This window comes from Herpailurus yagouaroundi, unplaced genomic scaffold, assembly GCF_014898765.1.
Source record: "Herpailurus yagouaroundi ecotype Mexico unplaced genomic scaffold, PumYag 77, whole genome shotgun sequence".
Lineage (NCBI taxonomy): Eukaryota > Metazoa > Chordata > Mammalia > Carnivora > Felidae > Herpailurus > Herpailurus yagouaroundi.
In genome coordinates this window covers 3,618,514-3,636,600 of record NW_024412388.1, presented here as the reverse complement: position 1 = coordinate 3,636,600, position 18,087 = coordinate 3,618,514, and the positions used below count along the sequence as shown (strand labels likewise).

General features: G+C 51.9%; 1 long non-coding RNA gene across 2 annotated transcripts; it reads left to right on the top strand.

The window, feature by feature from the left end:
- Positions 1-2,830: 2,830 nt before the first annotated feature.
- Positions 2,831-16,727, top strand: LOC121019738 (uncharacterized). Of its 2 annotated transcripts, XR_005785758.1 has the most exons (5): positions 2,831-4,440; positions 4,605-4,737; positions 5,680-5,804; positions 16,404-16,517; positions 16,681-16,727. It is a non-coding gene; the product is annotated as an uncharacterized LOC121019738 (long non-coding RNA). The 2 variants fall into 2 exon arrangements; XR_005785755.1 differs by having other exon boundaries at positions 2,831-4,737.
- Positions 16,728-18,087: the final 1,360 nt, after the last annotated feature.

Below are 18,087 nucleotides of genomic sequence, written 5' to 3'. Positions count from 1 at the left end.
AGGTGTGATTGGCGCTGGGTGAGTTGGTGACAAGATGAAAGGAGAAAACCCGGCCCAATGCTTGGAAGCCATGATGGCACGGCGTGGACGTCCTGTGGCGATACCGGGCCCTGTGTGGGATCGGTCCCTGGGGGGACGCACTTCTTCAGGGCCTGCAAGCCTCCTGCCGAGACGTGAGTGAACGCTGAGATCTGGTGCCCTCCCAGACCCCAGGAACCTAAACAGATGGGTCCAGATTGAAATGACCAAGGACGCACAGGGACAACTGCCACCCAGTTATCTCCTCCAACAGAGCAGCCTCCCGACTCGTTTGCCTCACCTTCTGAGTCCGTGGCTCTGGACACTTGGCGGTGGCCCCGTTGGGTCTGTGCCAGGGGACTCACGACACCCAGAGGGAAGGGACGGGCGGTGGCTGTGGTGCAACCCGTTCGTTTAATCTAAGCGGAGCCCGTGAGACAGCGTCCGTGACGCTGCTTTTGCTGGTCACCTGGTTCTTACAGGGCCCTCTCTGTAGTTGTCTTTGTGACTCTGTCGGACTGAGCGCCTTCTGTTTGGAGGTGGAGCTCGGGGGGCTGAGAGGTGTGGGCGACGTTGCCGTCCTAGCCGGAGTCCCGGGGAGGTGCTCCTCCGCGTTCCGTTCCCGCGTGACTCCTTCCGCCAAGGAGCGGGGTCATTCTCCCTCGCCCCTGCCCCTTGGCATCTTTGCAAAGGAGCTTCTGGGTTGGGATGGGGCCCCTGGGGAGTTTTGCTGGAGGGTTGGGTAGGATTTGCACCAAGGACTTAAAACCTTTGGCAGGAAGAATGTGAGACCCACATGTGCGGGCACAGGGTGCAGGGTGGCGGCTGGTAAGTTTGCCGCAGAAGCAGATGCTTGCTCCTCCCTCTCTTCGTCCTCCCTTTCCCACCAGGAACTGGGAAGCCATCCCAGTGAAGGTCTCAGGCTCCAGACCCCACGAGGGTTCAAATCCTGAAGGCACAGCTTACCAGCCACCTTTGGGCTGGCTCCTCACTTAGGCTGGTCCGGTTTCTAGCTCCACAAAGCGGGGACGTGAAACGTGGCCACAGTGAGGCGTGAATGGGGACACGGCAGGGAAGGTGCCCGGAGCGGGGTCTGGCGTGTGGCAGACCCTCGGCGCTCCGAGTGCATCTGTGCCTTGGCGTGGCCGCAGCGAGGGGGAGGCACGCTGCCCAGAGCCGTTCGAATCGATACGACGGTTTTAACTCAGCTCAAGGTGCGCACATCCATCGTCTCTCGTGAACCTGATCGCGGACGAGTCACTGGGTGGAAGGTGGTGCAGGCTGCGTGCACAAGATAGGGCCGGGACAAGAGCCAGAGGAACGGAGGATGGGCTCCGTCACACGGGGCGGGTGTGGCGAGATCGATGTCGCCTCGTTGCAGGTGAGCGAGAGGGGGAGGAAAGAAGAGGAAGCTCCCTGTTGGGCCTGAGTTTCCCCCCCTGGGAAGGCTGTGGTCTTGGGGCTTGTGGGTGGGTGGCGGGGGGTTTGCAAGGCTGGAGTGGGTCCTGGCCAGCGGGTGAGGAGGGGTGGGCACCTGGTGGGGTCTCTGGGAAACCCTGGGCTGTCCTCCCCTCCTGTCCCGGGCAAGCGCACTGGCTTCCTGGCCGAGATGGGCGGTGCTCCCAGGCTGCCCGCAAGATTGGGGAACGTGAATCTGCCTCGGCCGCCAGTCCTCGCGGCATCCTCCAGGCCTACCGAGCCTGACGCTGGCCCCCAGCACCCCTGCAGAACACGTCCTCAGCCAGCCGTTCTGGGCCTCGGGCACCAGGACAGCCCGAGCGGAAGTTCTCCCTCCAGGAGGGAAGACTGGGCTTCTGCTCACTTAGACAGTCTCCCTTTTTGGTTTAAGCCTCTGTGGCAGGACTGTTTGCAAGAATGGCTGCCTTCTGCACTGTCCAAACACGCGCCCTCAATACTGATGTGAGGTTGCTGTAATAACTGAGATGGGAAACTCGTGTCAGCTTCCAAGATACTGACAGAGGACCTGGTCTTCAGCAGGAAGGGGTGGGGGAAATTAGCATCACTTTTGGGGCGCAGGTTTTGGAAGGGGTAGAAATAAAATACTTTGTGTTTCTGCCCCAATAGGTTGAGTCTTCTCTCCCATGGGTGCAAAGGATTCATCTTTTGATTCCTCTTAGAATGCCAGTGCCTTTAGTGGTTATTGGCCATTTAGACCTCAGTGAGAATGAGTTTCAGGTTTCTTTCTTGGGGCTGAGGTTCTATGGTTCTATGGTGCAGCAGTGACCCCGGAGATGGGCAGAAGCCAGGACGCAGGGTGGGCATGCAAGGGGGTGAGTGGGTGGGGACGTGCAGAGAAGGGAGGCTGGTTGTCAGAGAAAACTTGGGGATGGCAGGCCCGGGCGTGGCTGCTGGTGGTGGCCCAGCGGCCTCTGGATGGCTGTCAGGCAGGGAAGGGATTTGTGGAGGGGCCCGGATGTACTCCTCTGGAGATGGGGGGACAGGGAGCAGACTTGAGGGCAGAGGTGGTAACTGATGCTGCTTTTGGAGAACTCAGTCCTTCTCCTCTCCAGGTGGAGCTAAGCCAGCGGCTGCTCTCCCTTCGCCAGCAGCGTAGGGACTGAGCAATAAATTAACAGACCATTAGTTTCACTCCAGCTGGAGAAGGACCCTCTTGGAGGAGGGGGCAGTGGCTACTGCCAGGGGTGTGTGTGTGTGTGTGTGTGTGTGTGTGTGTGTGAGAGAGAGAGACAAGGAGAGAGAGAGACAGACAGAGAGACAGAGACGGTCGTGAAGGGTGGTGGCCAGCCGGCTGGTGAGTACGTAAGTGTGGTCGAGTAGCCAGGCAAGGGCTGAAGGGACAGGGGCCCCGCGGGCAGGACAAGGCGGGCGGCTCTCCCTCTGGGGACAGCGCCCGGGACCAGGAAGACTTGTCTGCTGCTCGAGCTGAGCCCGCGAGGGCTGTAATTAATTGAGACAGGACAAGATGCTTTAAAAATTTTATGATCGATTTGCATAATGGATCTTTGTTTTAAAAAAAGGAAAGAACAAAACGCAAGCTCTCAGGCATCCTGGCGAAGCTCCCCCTGCAGACGCGACCTGCCGGAAGCCGGCATTTCTGACCACAGAGCTTTTCCACGAAAAATCAGGTTTATTGCCTTTTCTCGTCTGATTATATATATAAAACAACAACAACGCGGGCTCACTGGATGAGGTTTGGGGAATGCGGAAAGGGACAGCGACGCTTTAATATCTTGCCACGGGAAGGATCTGGCAGTGATGGATGGTGTGTTTTCTGTTCTTACCTCGGAAGTGGTCCCCTGATAGCCTCTCCTGTAGCAGCACAAGCTTCCGTGCACTTCATAAATTCTCTGGCAGCCCAGCCGACGGCCCCGTGTACTTTTATTACTGGAGGCTAATTGCCCCGTCTCCGTCTGCTCCTGGGATGGAGAAGGCTTCTGCGGGCGGGGGGAGGGAGGGTGGCGCTCTGGGGGAGGAAGCCTCTCGGTTCCGGCATGGCAATGGGGAAGAGTACGGAAACCAGGCCGAGGCATCAGGGCGGGTGTCTGACGCGCGCTCCCTGCTCGCTCAGCAAAAGGCGAAGCAGCCACATGCCTCTGTCCCTTAACCTTGGGGGCAACTTGCCAAGGAGGTGGTGTCATTGAACCATTTTCCAGACGAGGAAGCTGAGGGAGAGGTGGCTTGCCCGAGGTCACACAGCTAGTGGGAGCCAGAGCAGAGGCTCAACCCAGGCCACCTGAGCTGCAGTGCCGCTGAAGCCAGGAAATCGTACGTGCAGAAGAAGGCGCGTAGGCTGCAGCGGGCAGGTTTTTAAGATGGCTGCCAGGGGTACACCCTTCCAGGTCTCCTCCCTTCAAGTGGGCGGGACTCAGAGTATGATGAGACGTCACTCCGTGGATAGGTTACATGCGACGGCAAGGTGAAGTGACCCGGCAGATGTGACCGAAGTCTCTACTTGGCGGCCTTTAAGTTCGTTAAAAGGGAGATGGTTCTGGGTGGGCCTGACCTAATCAGGTGAGCGCTTTAGCTGAAAAGCCTAGAGGTCAGAGAAGAAAAAAGTCAGAGAGATTTGAAGCAGCAGAGACTCCTCTGTTGACCTTGAGAAAATAAGCTGCCATATTGTGGAGGCGGGGGGAATCACATGGAAAGGAAGAGCAGGTGACCCCTAGGCGTTGAGGGTCTCAATCCCACAACTGCAAGGAGCTGAATTCGTACGACAACCAGTGCATTGGGAAGAGGGACCCTGAGTCTATGATGCGAGAGCTATTGTGTGAGGTCATAAAGAGCATGTGGTCACCAGTTGACCTTCAGGCTGGTCAGCCAATGGACACTCATCACTCCCTCCCCCGTCCTTGGATGGTACATTCTGCTTGCCTCCCCCATTCCCAGAGGCTGCCCCAAAGATACAGCCTTGAGATAGCTTGTGTTGACAGCCTGTGGCTGGTATGTGTGATTGAACCCAGTTAAGGCCTCTATATAAAGCTTTGAGATTTGGTGGGGGAGTGGGGAGATCCGCTCATCTCGGGGTGCCCCCTTGCTTATTGGAACTGCCACCCACCAATCTGGGGTGGTATCCTTCTTTCTTCACCCTCTCCGTGCCCTTCAAGTGTGGGGGCCAGATTCAGATGGCATCCGAGGAGCTCCCAGCCCTGGCTGCCACCTTGATTTCAGCCTAGTGAGACCCTGAGCAGGGGACCCAGCTAACCTGGACCTTGGCTCTCGACCTTTGGAAACTGCAAGGTAATCATTTGTGTTGTTGCCAGCCTGCCAAATTGGTGGTAATTTGTTACGCAGCGTAGATCACTGATGCACATGCAAATTAATGCAAACTAGAGACCAGAAGGCACAGGGTCTTTGCACGGTAGGTGCTTAGTGAGCACAGCTCCACCCTCCCCTTCGTCCCAGAAGCTATGTGTCTCGAGCAAGGGCCGGGGGTAGACGTGAGGGCAGATGTGTTCAGGAGCACTTGGCTTCTCCTTCGATGGTGTCAGGTAGCCCAGGCCCTTTTTACTTAAGAAAAGTCAGCTGAGGTTGGATTCCTTCCCCCGGCTCCCAAAGGCTCTTAAGAAGCCACCGCAGTCACACGATCCCATAACTTCCCCCCTGTAGGCGGAGAGGCTTAGAAATGAAAATATTTTGTCTCTTTCACATGGTGGGGGAGTGTGGGGGTGTTGGAGCGTTCGGCTGTAATACACGGCTTCGTAGGCAGCCCTATTACCAGTCCCTAAAATATGCAATTGGGGGAAAATGGGTAATGAGATGAGGTTTGGAGACCAAGCTCTGCGTGGCTTAGGATGTAGCCAGAAGACAGAAAGGGAGTCCTACACATCAAAAGTGGAAGCGAAAACATAGCAATCATGTCCTTTGAACAGACACCCTAATCATCTTTCCGAGGCTGCGTGCCGGGTTGCCGCAGGGCATGTGTGTTAAGAATGACACCCTCGGGGCGCCTGGGTGGCGCAGTCGGTTGACGTCCGACTTCAGCCAGGTCACGATCTCGCGGTCCGTGAGTTTGAGCCCCGCGTCGGGCTCTGGGCTGATGGCTCAGAGTCTGGAGCCTGTTTCCGATTCTGTGTCTCCCTCTCTCTCTGCCCCTCCCCCGTTCATGCTCTGTCTCTCTCTGTCCCAAAAATAAATAAACGTTGAAAGAATGACACCCTCTGCTGCTTCTGTTCCGGCAAGTCACAGCTTCAAAGCCCCTCCATGTGCTCGTCAAGACCCAGTCTCACCAGGCAGCAGAAAGGACTCTTAAGGACTCCAGGATGCTGTGCTCTAAGCTGGAGGCAGAGTCCTGCTGTCACAAATGAGTGAGTCTCCGGGGGGCCAACGAGGGGTCCGCAGGGCTGGACTCTCTCCCACCTTCCCAGACCTCGGCGTGAGACCACAGGGCACCTGTCGTCTCTTCCTCATTGTCTACCTGATCTCTTCTTGTTCATCTGTGGGGACCATCTCCTCCGGGAAGCCTCCCTGAGTGCAGTCTGGGTCAGCCTCCTTGGCCAGGGTCCTGTTGCCCACTGGACTTTGCCTTCAGAGCAACTGTGATTGACAACCTATCTGACTTGATTGTTGGACTCTTAAGTTTCGGGAGGGGGGGACTAGTGCCTGTGTGGCTCATTGTTATACGCCAGCATCCAGTCCAATGGCGGGTAGGTAGGAGGAATATTTGTAAAGTCAACAAATGAAGAAAATGTGGGGAAAGTGGGTAAGGGGTTGGGCAAGCCTGCTAAGGTGGGGTTGCCTTAAAGGTTTTTGGGAGCCTCCCACCTTTATTTTCCACCCCTATTTTGAACCAGAGGTGAGTCTGACCTCCCTTGTTTTACCAAGAGGGAAACCAAAGCCCAGAGAGGGAAGAGACTTCTTCAAGTTCACACAGCAATCTGACAACACGGATCTGGATCCAGAACTGTGCAAATGATTGCTCTGTTATATCACCTTGTCTTAGTGAAGGTCAGAGAAAGGGAGGTGGAACAGACCAGTGGGACATCCTGGGCATTTGCATCAAGGCACAGTGACAGATCGGTCTGTCTCTGATGGAGGGTCCATTTTCTTTCTAGAAGTGTATGGCTAATGCTTAATAGGGTTGCGACAAGGTTGAGGTCATTGGTGTTCCTGGGGCACCAAATTTAAGGAGATATTCACTCTTGGGTATTTCCCAGTCTTTGAGAGTGAGCTGAGCCCCTCACTAGAGTTTGTGCCCTCAGCACTTCTCTGACCTCACCTTCGTTCTGACCCTGACACACGGTGTCTTAGTAACATGGGGTGATGCTAAAGGATTGCAGACTTAAAGATAAGGCCAGGTATCAGCATCTCAGGAAGATCTATCCATCTATCCTTCCATCCATCTATTCGTCCATCCTCCCTCCCTCCCTCCCTCCCTCCCTCCCTTCCTCCCTTCCTTCCTTCCTTCCTTCCTTCCTTCCTTCCTTCCTTCCCTCCTTCCTTCCTCCCTTCCTTCTTTCTGTCCTTCCTTCCGTCCTTCTATCTGTCCTTCCTTCCTTTTATCTGTCCTTCCTTCCTTCCTTCCTTCCTTCCTTCTTTCCTTCTTTCCTTCCTTCCTTCCATTCTTCTATCCATCTGTCCTTCCTTCCTTCCTTCCTTCCTTCCTTCCTTCCTTCTTCTGCCTCTTGTCATCTTTTTCCTTCTCCTCCTTCACCACTATCATCATCATTATCCTCCTCCTCCTCCTCCTCATCTATCCACATATATATATTTACTCTGTGTGTCTGTATGTAAAGATCAGTTCCCTTTCTTCTAGATGATGAAATTTACCTCTTATTACTTGTTCATCTCTGGGCCTTTGCACATGCTGTCCTCACTTCCTAGCCTACATTTCCCTCCACTTTCAGAAGTTGGTTCCTCTTTATTTTGCAGGCTCAGTTCTGGCCAGTGTCTCCTCCTGTGGTTGACATTTCCACCCACGCAGCATCTGCTCTCCTAGCAGCACCTAAGTTTTTGTTGAGAACCCCTCTCTCCTATCATGAAGATCCTCCACGGGACAGCAAAGGCTAAGACGTTCTACTGTCACCCAGTCAGGGAGCAGACGTGGGGCCCAAGGCAGGCAACCAGACTCTGCCCTTCCTCACCCCACTTCCCAGGACTGTCTTGAGTAGAGAGGGAGGAAAGAAAGGGGGAACACGTTGTTGGAAGGCGCTCACTCCTGCAGCTTCACTGGGAGTGATTTCTGCTGCTAGACACTGGGACGACCCCAGTCTGGACCCCCTGTCAACTCTAGCTGCCCTCCCACTTTCAACGTACCCCCTGCCCCTCTAACATGCCCTTTACCCCGAGGCACACGGAGGTGGTCTTCCTTGCTTGCCCAGAGGCTCCCGACAGACAGACCTCTTCAGAGAGGACTTCTTCCTTCCCGGATGCCTCGGTCTCCTCTTTGTGTCTTAGAAGCGGTCTGCACAACTTGTGTTTATTTAACTTATGCCTGCGTGCTTTTTGGTTTCTATTTATGACTGCGTTGTGTTTCTGTCTGTCTGTCTCTTGCGGTAGAACGTGAACCATAAGTGTTCTGAAGGCAGGAGTGCTGTCAGTCTGGTCGCCGTTTTTTCAGTGCCTGCACAGAGTAGACACTCAACATGTATTTATTTAATTATGGTGAAAATTTGAAGGGACTGTCAAGGAAGCGCGTTCTCCCAAAGCCTCCTCTCAGCTGTGGGGTCAGGGCACCTCGCCTTCCGAGCCTCGGCTCTCTCACTTTCTGTCCTATATTCCTGTTTCCTTCTCGCAGTATTTATGCAGTTGCAGACCTAAAGCTGCTTTAGGGGTACAAAAGCCATGGAACGTTGGAGTCAGAAGTGCCAGCTCTGGAGGCAGAGAGACCTGAGCCCTGGTGCCGCCGTCTCTGCCCCTTTCTTCTCTGTGGGACCTTGAGCCTCAGTATTCTCATTCTTAAAATGGGAATAATAGCAGTGCCATCAAAGGGTTGTGCAAGGAGTAAATTAGGCAGAGAGGTAAGGAGTTTAGTATAGTATGTGGTACGTGGGAAGCATTCAGTAAATATTTGTTGAATAAGAATGAACTGGTGAATGGATGAAACAGTATCTGTACTTGGAAGAGAATGTTCTCCCTTAGAATTCTGATGAGCCATAATGCATCTGAAATGCATGCTATCGTCACTGTCCTCTTGTTCCTCAGGTCCCCCTCCCCCCTCTCCACCTGGATAATCACGGGGAGCTATTTTTACATCTGACGTAGTGGAAAAGTAGCAGATTAACAACTCCAGAGATGTACATGGCTTCTATTAATATTAAACAGGGTATTAATTTTACCAGCACTGAAACATTAAACATGTATATCCATTAGTGGTCATTATTTTAATCTCCAGAAGCTGCCTAGCGTATTCCAGGAATAGGTCTGACCCATTCTTCTCTACTTCCTTTTCCTAAATTCACTGGTGAATCAGGGATCATGGTTTTTATTTCCCTGAGGGGACATAGATAATTATAAACTCATAGTTGTTAAGGGAGAAAGTCTGAGAAATCATCACATTCAACTCCCTTATTCAATACCACAAGTCCCTCAAGACCAGACTTCAGCATGTGGAGTACCTTCTGAAAGTGGTCTTCCTAAGACACCCCCCCCCCGCCCCCCCGGGGCTGCCTCCCTGATGCGCTGGCTCTGAGCACCAGCTCTTGACGGTAATTGGTAGACATCCCCATCTCGACTGTAATGACACAGTCAATGGATCTAGCTCAGCACCTTTGGAATGACAGTAAGAAGGACCTATACTAGTTAATAATGACGAGACGCATGGTGTGGGTTGAGTGATGGGCAACTTACCGAGCAGTAATATGGGACATCCAACAATGGCTCATAATCTATAGAACAGTGTGACTTCAACTCCCAGTTGCTCCTCAACCAGAAGCTACTGAAACCCTCAAGGTGGGCCTGAGGGACAAATGTTGCCCAGTGGTTAAGGATGGCCTCTGGTGTCAGACCATGTGTGTTTAAATCTGGTTACACAGCAGGCGATTTGACATCAGCCCAAGACAGTGATTCCCGAGAGAGCGCACAAACACCGAGCAGAGCCAAATGATAAGCCCAACTCACTGCCTGGAGAGCTCCTAGGACAGCCTGGGAGCAAGAGCCCAGGCTGAGTCTGGCGGTATTCCTGAGTTGTGGAGGTGGAGCTGGGAGTCTGGGGAGATTGAGGCAGCTGAATTATGCAGGGCGAGTACCCACAGTACCAGAGAGGAAAACACTGCTTAGGGAAAAAAGCTCCAGAGTATTCAGCTAAGTACCGATCAGTGCGTGTACACGAGTAGTCAGATCTGGAGGAAGACACCACCTGAACAGAAGGAACGATGCTTGAACCTCACACAGAGCCAGATACTTTTCGTGTTCCCACTGGCAACGGTGGAAAGATTTAGAATTCCCAAGACATGCAGTAGTTTACTGAGAAAAAAATTGCCTCAACTGTGTGGAAAATTAGCCCAAGGCCTTCGCTGCTCTAGCCCTAGCCCCACTTAAAAATGCTTAAAAGAAAGTCTTCACAGGACCAAAAAATCTTTCCAGGTAATTCAATCACACCCTAGTACAAACTCAGGAATATTTATAGAAACGCAGTGATATCCAGCACTCAATAAAGTAAAATTTGCATTGTCGCTTAATAAAAAATCACCAGGCATTCAAAGAAACAAAAAACCGCTATCAATAGTGAGAATAGTCAGTCGATAGGTGCAGGTGCAGAAATGACGCCTATAATGGAACCAGTAGGAAAAGACATTAGAATTGTCATTATAAAGATATTTTCCACATCAAGAAAGTAAAGGAAAGCTTGAGTGTGTTAAGCGGAGAAATGGAAAACCAATATTGAACTTCTAGAGGTGGAAAGTATAATGTCTGAGATGAGAAACACACTCGATGAGATGAACAACAGGTTAGACACTGTAGAAGAAAAGATTAGTAAACTTGAAGACAGCAACAGAAAATATAAAAAATGGAATGCAGAGAAAAATGATTAAAATAAGTGGACAGAGAATCAACTTCAACGGACTAATATATGTGTAATTGGAGTCCTTGAGGAGGGGCTTGGGGGAGAAGAAAATGTGTTTGAAAGAATTAATGGGTGAAAATGTCAAGTTTGATGCCAACCATAAACCCAGAGATCCGAGAATACCAAAGAATGCCAAGCACACACACACACACACACACACACACACACACACACACACACACAAAGACGAAAACTACATCATCAAGACAAGTCATAATCAAGTTGCTTGAAACCAATGAAAAAAGGGAAAAATTTAAAAGCAGCCAGAGGGAAAATACAAAAAAGCAGCCACAGATGAAAGATGCATTATGTAGAGAGGAAAAAGCCAAGAACGAGGGCAGACTTTGCACCCAGGGCATAATGGGTAACACCTGCAAAGTACTTAAGGAGAGAACAGTTGTCAGTCTAGAATTCTGTAGCTGCCAACAATATGGTTCAAACATTATGGGAAAGAATTAGAGAGACAAAAAGCTTAAAGAATTTATTGCTATCAGATTATCACTATAAGAAATGTTAAAGGGAGTCTTTTGGGCAGGAAGAAAATAATACCAGATGGAGATCTGGATTTTTATACAAAGGAATGAAGAGTACCAGAAATGATAAACGTACAGGTAACAGTGAAACAGTAAAAATATCTTGTAGGGGCACCTGTGTGGCTTCGTCAGTTAACCATCAGACTCTTGATTTCGGCTCAGGACACGATCTCAGGTTCGTGAGATCGAGCCCGATGTTGGGCTTTGTGCTGACAGTCCTGAGCCTGCTTGGGATATCTCTCTCCCTCTCTCTCCTCCTCCCTCTCTCAAAAATAAGTCAATAAACATTAAAAATATCTCATAAATATAATTGACTTTATTAAAAATATTTTTTATTGTTTATTCATTTTTGAGAGAGAGAGACAGAGAGAGAGAGAGAGAGTGTGAGCAGGGGAGGGGCAGAAAGAGAGGGAGACATAGAATCCGAAGCAGGCCCCAGGCTCTGAGCTGTCATCGCAGAGCCCAATGCGGGGCTCGAACTCACAAACTGTGAGATCATGACCTGAGCCGAAGTCAGACTAACAGACTGAGCCACCCAGGTGCCCCGATTGACTTTATTATTTTTTTTTTTAATTTTTTTTTCAACGTTTTTTATTTATTTTTGGGACAGAGAGAGACAGAGCATGAACGGGGGAGGGGCAGAGAGAGAGGGAGACACAGAATCCGAAACAGGCTCCAGGCTCCGAGCCATCAGCCCAGAGCCTGACACGGGGCTCGAACTCACGGACCGCGAGATCGTGACCTGGCTGAAGTCGGACGCTCAACCGACTGCGCCACCCAGGCGCCCCTCGATTGACTTTAAATAAAAAAAAATAACAACAGTAGAGTAGGAGACTTACAGAATATGTAGCAGAAAATGCATACAAATAACATAAGAGCCAGTGGGGGAAATGACAGTGCATTATTTTAAGATTTTTATACTTCATATGAAGTGGCATCGTATCATTTGACAGTAACCTATAATAAGTTGCCGATGGGGACACATAAAAAGCAAATAGCAAGATGGTCAATTTGAACCCAGTTCTCCGACATTCTGCCAGTCGTGTGTGATTATTGCACAGCTCCGTGCCCCAGACAGCAGCGTGCTGTCCGCACGTCAGCACACCCTCAGCACCACTCACTGGTCTTGCTCACGGCAGAGAGCCGTGTCTGTGTGTTGGTCACGTCCAGAGGCTCCTTCTCGCGGCCCAGCCCTCCTGCTGGGTCTCCCCAGCCCTCCTGCTCTGACCCCTTGCTGCACTCCCGCACCCCGCCATCCGGGTCGGGGAAGAGTCTCAGCCTGTTAGTCTGCAGGTGTCTAAGTCCAAGACACGAAGGTCTTCCTGTGTATTTAGCTGCCACTCGTGGACCCAGAGGGGTTGCTTTCTTTTCTGCGCAAAGCTTGTGGCTGGCAGTACCAGGAATGTGCTGTCTCGATCCTGTCTCCTTGACCGCGTATTTCTCAGCTGCCCCACGTCTCTGGGAAGGCCTCGTAGGGACAGCTACGGGTTTTTTTTGTGGTAAGAGAACGCAGAGCCTGCTTGCGTTGCGTAGGTGCTGAACATACATCTGTTGAAGGGATTTCGTCATCCCTGAGCCTGTGGGGAGGCTGGTGGCTAAGCGAGTCGCTCGCTGGTCAGAGGCTCAGCTGGGCTTGGGTCTAGGACCTTCTGAGCCCCACTGTGGTGCCACATTCATGCTGGACACGGTCCCTGGCAGTGGTCCGGCTCTGCTCTGCGGTGCCGCTGCTGAGAGGGGGATGGGTACAGCTTTCTGCAGGAATAGCTGGTTCTTGGGGGTGATGGCCCCTCTTTGTGCTGCGGGCCTGGAAGGACCCGTCAGCTGCCTACCCTCCTCCCCGACGGAGGTTTCTGGATCCCTCCAGCCTCCTGGGTCAGACAGCTCCACCCCATCCTTACCTGTCCCACCTTTCCTGGCCCCCTCTTGGACTTAGTAGCTGCCTGGGGGGGGGGGGGGCAGCGGTCACTGCTGTTAGTTCCTGCTCTTGGCTGCTGGGTAGCAATGCCCAGGCAGGAGAGTCTCTTCTCTGCTGTTTCCTAAGAACGCAGGGGCTTTCTCCAATCTCCTGACTCCACTCTCCTGATCACCGCCTTCCCCTTGGTGATAAGGGGCAGCTGGGGACACAGCACAAGACCTTCTCCTGTGTGAAGAGCTGCTAGTCTGTGGCTCACGAATTTTCTGCTGACAACCAGACAAGAGACCTAAGGTGAATGCGCTCCAGAATCCCAACGCATTGGCAATTTTCTCTCCTTAGCTCGGAACACCCCTTGTGCTCCCCCCTTGCCACCAGGGGCCCCCTCAATCCATACCATAAAATGTACAGTGTCAGTTTGTTCGACTAAGGATCCTGCTGAGTATTTAATCCTTATTTAACGCTGATGTTTATTTTATTGTAGAGTTTAAATTAATCAGCCTCAGGATACAAAATTAGATAAGGCAGGGATTTAGGTCCCCTGGAATGATTCATTGCACATCAAGCTTTCTTAACTCTTTGGCTGCAGGGGGGAAGTGTCTGTATATTTCCTGGAAGAGCTGCCCCGGGGCTGGCCAAGTGAGCTGCTGTGCTCCCTCCTCACCAGCCTCCCAGCCGGGCATGGTGCGCTCTGATGCAGGGGTTGAAAATACATCTTAACAGTAAGAAATCCCCACAAAAGGGAAGAGAGATAACATGAACGTAGGAAAAAGTCCAAAGAACCTACCTGTAATTCTACCACCTGAAGATCACCGTTGTTACCATCCGGGCACATTTCCTTTCATTCTTTATCAGCCCTTTGGAACGATTACGCGGTGTTAAGAATGTGCAAACCCGTGTAGAGAACAATGATATCAAACTTTCCCGTACCTGCCGGTGAAGCTTAATGCATGCCAGCTTTATGACACGTTTGCTGCAGAGTGCATTTTAAGGACATGATACAATGTAGCTTTTATTGATACTTGACTTACGTGCCCCTTATGTATTCTACCTGCCTCTTTCCTCCTCGCTGTTCTGAAGTCAGTGTCTCCCCTTTTCACGCGTGTTTTTTACACCGAGTACGCATATGCCCATGAAGGGCGGACAGTCTTTTGTTTGGTTTTGAATTAAAAAAAACTTTTTTTTTTTAGGTTTATTTATTATTGAGAGACAGAGAGACACAGAGCGCAAGCAGGGGAGGGTTAGAGAGAGGGGGGAGACACAGAATCCGAAGCAGGCTCCAGGCTCCGAGCTGTCAGCACAGAGCCCGACGCGGGGCTCGAACCCACAAACCGTGAGATCGTGACCTGAGCCGAAGTCGGTCGCCCAACCAACTGAGCCACCCAGGCGCCTCTGTTTGGTTTTGAATTTTTACACAGTGGTCCATACGTATTCTTCTGCGTATGCTTTTCCCCTTCACCCTGATTTTTCAGAGGAGTCTAGAGTTCTGCGTCTCTGACAAGCAGGTGGTGCTCCCCTCCCCCAGATGCTGCTGACGTCCTGGTCCCCTGGTGAGGTGGGGTCTTGGGACCTGTCCGTCTTTATTTGTGCCGGTGAGATGCAGCCGACCAATGTCCGAGGCTGGGGTGCCCCCTACACTCCCACCTGCAGCTTGCAAACTCACTCATGTTCCATCAACATTTGTTGTGTACCTCATATTTTGCCCATGGGGTGGGTGTGAGATGATATTTCCTTGCTGTTTTAGGTTGTGGTTCCCTCATCACTATGCAGTGGCATACCCTGCGTTACATTTGTTAGCCTTTTGGGTTTCTTCCTCCATGAATGGTTTCTTTGTCTCTGGCTCATTTTTCTACTGGGTTTTCGGTTTCCCCTTGCTGACCCGTATGATTTTTTTTTTTTTTTTTTTGTCATCTGGAAATCAGTGCTTTTGTGGCCAAATACATTTTAAGTATGTCTTCCCTATTTGTGCACTAGGATTGTCTTTTAACTTTATTCATGGTCTCCTTTGTCAGATCAAAATTCTACTTTTAAGAGCTGTCAGTATTTTTCTTTCTTTCTTTCTTTCTTTTTTTAAAAATTTTAAATGTTGATTTATTTTTGAGAGAGAGACAGAGCACAAGCAGGGGAGGGGCAGAGAGAGAGGGAGACACAGAATCAGAAGCAGGCTCCAGGCTCCGAGCTGTAAGCACAGAGCCCAACATGGGGCTCAAACCCACGGACTGTGAGATCATGACCTGAGCCAAAGCCTGACGCCCAACCGACTGAGCTACCCAGGTGCCCCAATGTTTATTTATTTTTGGGAGAGAGGCAGAGACAGAGTGCAAGCAGGGGAGGGGCAGAGAGAGAGGGAGACACAGAATCAGAAGCAGGCTCCAGGCTCTGAGCTGACAGCACAGAACCCAATGTGGGGCTCAAACTCACAAACTGGGAGATCATGACCTGAACTGAAGTTGGACGCTTAACTGACTGAGCCATCCAGGAGCCCCTGTCAATATTTTTCTTTATGGTGTTTGTTTTTTGTGTTTAATTGAAAAAAAACCAAACAAACCTGTGTCTGTCTACTCTGCTGTTATAAAAACACTGTCCTGCATTTTCTTCTAAAAACTGAAGATTTGTTTTTCACCTTTTATTTGTAATGCTTTAGTCACGTGTTCTGTAGGAAGTGAGGTAGGGATCTGTCTTCATTAGCTCCTGTGCATAACAATGAGCGCAATTCTCAGGATCCCTGCAGAAATGGGCTGGAGAGTCTGGGCTGGCCAGGCAGTTTGGCTCAGGATACAGCAGGTGTCCTGGTGTCCCTCCTGGGGACAGGGGCCAGCCGGGGCACCTCCTTCTCATGACAATGGCAGCAGCACAGAAGGCAAAGGGGGCACGGAGGTCGCTGGAGACCCAGGCTCGGAACTGGCACCTGTCACTACCACCACGTTCCGTTGACCAAAGCAAGTCACGTGGCCCCAGCAGAAGCCAGGGTGCGGGAAGTTCAAGTGTGGTCCTCATTTCTGCTGGTTGTCACCGTGCACATACCGGAAGGTGCGTTAGCAGAAGGGAGGCACTAAATGGATAGTGGACTCGAGGGAATGAAGACGGCGTGGGGGGAGCGAGAAGGGACGGACTGTGTTTGGCGTGAACGAACTGTCTTCGTGTCGGTCCCTTCCAGTCATCCTCCCTTAGGACGTGATTCGTCTCCACTCTCTTAACCGGGCATTCCGGGCGACAGCAGAAAGGTGTGCGTCCCTTCTGGTGGAAGGTTTCAGAGGCAGCCTGTGGCCGAGCCCGCTTTCCTTTCTCAGCCTCTGGAACTGTGCAAGCAGCTTTGGTAGAAGTGTCCCTCTGTCTGAGTCCCTGGGTGACTATGATGAGCCCCCCCAACCCCGCCTCTCCCTGTGGTCCTGAGACAGCCATGAAACCCGAGCGGAGCTAGCTGTTGGTTAAGTGCTGAGAATTTTTTACGTTCCAGCAGCATGAGTGGCCCGTCCTGACTGACGTGTGGCCCCACCGAATCCCCCACACAGCCCGTGAGACAAGTGGGTGTTTCCCTTACTTCACAGATGAAGGAAATGAACCTCACGAGGTAAGCCATGAATCCTTGCTCTCACGGCGAGGGATGGCATTGGGATTGGAACCCAGTTCTGTCTAAGTTCAAAAAAGGGGATTAAAATCATTGGGGGGAGGGGGCGGGGGGAGCGCCTGGGTGGCTCAGTTGGCCGAGCGTCTGATTCTTAGTTTTGGCTCAGGTTGTGGTCTCATGGCTTCGTGGGTTTGAGCCCCAAGTCGGGCTCTGTGCTGACAGCATGGAGCCTGCTTGGGATTCTCTCTCTCCCCCTCTCTCTGCCCTCCCCCACTCAGACAGAGTCTCTGTCTCTCTCAAAATGAATAAATAAACTTAAAAAATTAAAATAAAATAAAATGTAAATCATTGACGTGTGGCTCTTTGGACGGTGCCGGGGATGTTTCTGGTTCAGAGATAGGAGGATTATAAATCCACACGTCAAGTTTTTCCTTTTGTAAAAACAACCAGAAGTTTCACCTGCAACGATGCCCAAGAAGGTCCTTAAAAAGTGAAAAGGGCCAGGTGGATTGGACTTCATTTATCATTCCTGACCCCTGGGACATGCCTCCTGTTCTTTTTTTGAGCAGCCAGCCTGGGGCCAGACCTCAACCAGCTGCTGCCTCAGGGGGCAGCCCCACAGAGCACAGGAGGCCGGGGAATCACCTCAGGGGTGTCCCCACAGAACCCAGGAGCCTGGGTCACCTCGGGGGTGGCCCCACAGAGCACAGGAGCTTGGGGGTCCACCTTGGGGGCGGCCCTACAGAGCACAGGAGCCCGGGGTTCTGCTCCTGCCAACACACCCGCTTAGCAGGTCCTCACCGAGTGCTGTGTGTGCAGAACGTCACGCTGAGCCTCCGAGATGAATAAGCCTCCATGTTTGCCTTCGGTTCGCTGGGAGGAAGATGGTCCCCCTCCTCCGGGCCAGCTTCCTTCCACAGCCCCCGAGCAGGTGCTTCTCCTGTGCATTTTCCTAGAGCCCCACGCGGCTCTCTGTGCTGTTTGTGCTGCCTCTTCCCTCTGCTCAGATGGCGCGCTCCCTCCCTGCGGGCACAGAGCGGAGAGTCCACCTCCGGTCCCCCGTCTCACCGGTCCTGCGCATAGTAGGTACCCAGCAGACACCTGGGGCGGGGGAGAAGGAAGCACACGATGTACCCCTGTCTGCTCTGCTGCCCCCCTGTGCACACAGGTGCACGCGTGCGCACACAGGGCAAACGGGTGTGCACACCTGTGGACACAAACACGTGACGTGTGAGCACGTGTATCTGTGTTGCACACGCACACACAGGTGCACAGCCCTGCTGATGGCTGACGGCTGGGGGGAGGGGACCTGGTCCTTGGGGCCGTTTTTCCCTCTGGGTGACGGTGCTTCGACTTCCTGACTGTCCACACCAGCGGCCAATAAGAAGAACCCTCTCTGCTCAATTGCAGGCTCTTCTGGACCTTTCATTCATATTTTATAAGCAGGTGTTTATTTTCCTGGGCAGTCTCGATTCTGCCATCAAATGCCTGGTTCTGAGGCCAGGGGCGCTCTGAGATCGCCGATTTGGCTGACCACTTTACGAGGCTTGTGCGTTCTGGCTGAATCCTGCTG